At 46.4% G+C, this 3830-nt stretch overlaps 1 protein-coding gene across 1 annotated transcript in view; it reads left to right on the top strand.

The window, feature by feature from the left end:
* The window catches only part of PTGES2 (prostaglandin E synthase 2), a 17856-nt gene that overhangs the window by 529 nt on the left and 13497 nt on the right, over positions 1-3830 (top strand). The gene's annotated exons all lie outside the window — the stretch shown is intronic.

Raw genomic sequence — 3830 nt, 5'->3', positions numbered from 1 at the left:
CGTCCGCAGCCCCGAACTTCGCGTTGCGGTGATACTGCAAGGTGCGGAGTGCGTGGGGAGGCGCGCCTGAACCAGGGAGGAAACAGAGCCCTTGCTTGGGTCAGAGGAGCCTGGGGCTACTGGATTCATGGGTGGGTGGGTGTGGGAAGCCTCCAGACAGGGCATGAAAGCAGCAGGCCTGCCCGCATCTGGGATGCAGAGATATACTGCCACTGGGCATGGAGGCTCTGTTCTGCTTCCTCGTTCAGTAGCCAGTGCTGGGCCTCTGACCTTGGGTTTAACTGGGTAAAGGTAAAGGTCTCCCTTGCTCGAAAGCCAGTCGAGTCCGACTCTAGGGTTGCGGTGCTCATCTCCGTTTCCAAGCCGAAGAGCCAGCGCTGTCCGAAGACGTTTCCGTGGCCATGTGGCCGGCATGACTAAACACCAAGGTGCACGGAACGCTGTTACCTTCCCACCGAAGTGGTCCCTATTTATCTACTTGCAATTTCTTGCTTTTGAACTGCTAGGTTGGCAGGAGCTGGAACTGGAGACGGGAGCTCACCCCGTCTTGCGGCACCCGGGTCTCGAACTGCTGAACTACTGACCTTCCACAGCCTGCAGTTCAGCGTCTTAACCACTTGAGCCACCGCAGCTCCTGGGTTTAACTAATCCCCCTTTAAAACCGACTAATCCAGCGATGGCCGTCTTGTCGGTTACTTTCCTAAACTAATTCTGTGCTGTGTCGAAAAGAACGTCCATTATGCCAGTCCTGAATTTACTGCTGGTCGGCTTCAGTACTGACTTCTTGGGCAGAGGGAAAGAAGGACGGCAAAGGATGAGATGGTTAGACAGTGTCATAGATGCAAGGAACATGAAATTGAGTGAACTTCAGAGGACGGCAGAAGACAGGAGGGCCTGGCGTGACCTGGTCCATGGGGTCGCGAACAGTCGGACTTGACTGTGCGACTGAACAACAACAACATCACACTGGACACTGTTGTATAAATATATATCCTTCCTCCGGCAGTTGTCTTTTTCTCCATATCTGAAAAACGCCAAATATTTATTTATTTGATTTCTCCATCAGAGGGGATCACAACATATAAAAATGCAAATGCAGTTACAAACATATAAGTTTAACCAATTCAAATATTTACAATTAATCAGATGGCGTATAATAGTACTCTCACTATTCCGGGGGAAGAAAAAAAGGAAGAAGAAACAGGCAGAGCTATATACAAGAAATCTCTTGGCCTCACGCATATGCTTGGTGATACAACTCTGTTTTATAGGCCCAGCGAAAGTGAACCAGGTCCGGGATCTCACTCGGAAGTGCGCTCCACCAACCTGGAGTTACGCCGAAAAGGCTCTAGTTCTTGTTGTGGCCAGGCGGATATTCTCTGGCCCCGGGACTGTCAGTGTGTTGTTATTTAAACAGCGTAGTGCTCTTTGGGCGGGCCTGAAGATATGTTGGTCCCAGACCATGAAGGGCTTTGAGGGTTAAAACCAATGCCTTGAACTTGATCTGGTATTCAATACTTTTGCTTTCCCACCAAAAGAAAGTGTGTGCCAACCCCCTCATTGTTTGGGTTGCTTTTTTCTGCACCTTATCTGATGCTTTGCAATGGGTGGTTGTTCTGTAGATTTAATAAAGGTGTTATGGATCTGGCTGTTTTGTTTTCATAGCCTTTCCTAATAATCCCTAGGATAAACGAATTGCTTTTACTTGAATCTTGTCCATAATATTTGTTATTTTGGACAGGATCTGTTAAAAGCAGTTATTGATATACTATCAATCAGTTTTGATCAGCCTTACCTACCTCACAGGGTTGTGGTGAGGACAGAAGAAGAAAGGGAGCATGTATGCCATCCTGACCTTGGAGGAAGGCTGGAATAAAAATGCCATATCCCTCCCTTCTGCCAAAGAGATTAGGACAGCATACATGGTTCTCCCTTTTCTTGTTTGCCTTCACAACAACCCTGTGAGGTAGGTTTGCTCTGAGAGAGTATGATTAAGCAGAGGTCACCTAGTGCCAGTGAACTTCATGGCTCAGTTGTGTTTTTGAACACAGGGCCTAGCCTGACACTGTGCCCCTCCCGCTGTAAATATGGGAATAATCATACTGCCCTGCTTTACATGCTGGAGAATAACTGAGAAATGTATATGAAGCACTTAGGGGAAACCTAATTTAATACAGAATATTGTTTTATATTGTTCAATGTATACATTTCCTCTATGACTAATCTAAAAAGGTAAAGGTTCCCTTGCTCGAAAGCCAGTCGAATCCGACTCTAGGGTTGCGGTGCTCATCTCCGTTTCAAAGCCGAAGAGCCAGCGCTGTCCGAAGACGTTTCCGTGGTCATGTGGCTGGCATGACTAAACAACAAGGCGCACGGAACGCTGTTACCTTCCCACCGAAGTGGTACCTATTTATCTACTTGCAATTTCTTGCTTTCGAACTGCTAGGTTGGCAGGAGCTGGAACTAGAGATGGGAGCTCACTCCATCATGCGACACCCGGGTCTCGAACTGCTGAACTACCGACCTTCCACAGCCTGCAGTCCAGCGTCTTAACCACTTGAGCCACCGCACTTGAGCCACTAATCTATTCAGAGCTTAATATGAGATTGCCACCCGTTTAATGACAGGCAGAAATCCCGCAGGTGTGGTTTTTCTTAGGCATGACAGTGCAGTGATTGGGGGAAGGGAGCTTTCACCTGTTGCATTTCTGCTTATCACGTAGTGGAGAGAAGACACTGGAGCTCTGCTAAGGGGAGGTAATAAACCCCACTTCATGGTATTCCTAAAGGTGAGCCAAGGATAACCAAGACACACGTTTCAGAATCCATGTTGAGTGTTTTGTCAGGATGAGAACCCAGAACTTGCCTTTCTCCTTGCCCCCAATTAACCCTTGGGAATAATTCTCTGGTGGTGTTCTCTCCTGTGGCATCTCTATGGTGAAAACCACATGTATTACGAGCTGGCCTGCAGAATGGACTATACCATTCCAGGCTTTACCCGTTCCACGTTTGAACATTTCCAAAGGCAAAAGAAGAAGAGGAAGAGATTGGATTTATACCCCGCCCTTCACTTGGAGTCTCAGAGCGGTTTACAAACTCCTCTCCCTTCCCCTCCCCACAACAGACACCCTGTGAGGTGGGTGGGGCTGAGAGAACTCTGACACAAACTGCTCTTTCAGGAACAGCTGTGCCAGAGCTTGTGACTCACCCAAGGTCACATCAGCAGGTGCAAGTGAAGGAGTGGGGAATCAAACCCAGTTCTCCCAGATTAGAGTCCGCACACTTAACCACTACACCAAACTGGTGTAAATTACCCTGCCAGTAGAAAACTGGCCTAGCAGAAAGTGGGGTGGTGGAGCCAGAAGAACTCATCTCCGGCTAGCTTTTGTTTTTTCTGGCAAGAAACGTTTACATGGAGGGGCATTCTTATTTTTTAAATTTATTTTGTTTTATTAGATTTGTATCCCGCCCTCTCCGCATAGCGGGCTCCATCAAATAAAATATACAAACAATTGAAAAAAATTAAAATACATCAGATAAAATACAGTAATATTCCTGTATTTCTAATCAAAGACTCAAAAACAGATAACAAGATAGACTAAGGGCACAGCAAACTAAAGAGCATAGACATACGAGAGGTTGCTGCAAAAGTTCAAACTCTCAACAAAAAATAGCAAACTTGTCAAAGCACAATATCACTAATCAATAGCATTTTAATCTTGATTTGTTTCAGTGAATATCAAGAGACCAAAGTCCCATCAAGATGCAAGAAAACGGCAACAGGACGAACTTTCTCGACTGTTTGTCCGGAAACATTTGTTGAATGTAAGA

Source organism: Gekko japonicus, unplaced genomic scaffold (genome assembly GCF_001447785.1).
Source record: "Gekko japonicus isolate JY-2015 unplaced genomic scaffold, Gekko_japonicus_V1.1 scaffold1064, whole genome shotgun sequence".
Taxonomy (NCBI): Eukaryota; Metazoa; Chordata; class Lepidosauria; order Squamata; family Gekkonidae; genus Gekko; species Gekko japonicus.
The sequence above is the reverse complement of the archived record's forward strand: the minus strand, read 5'-3'. Positions and strand labels throughout refer to the sequence as shown.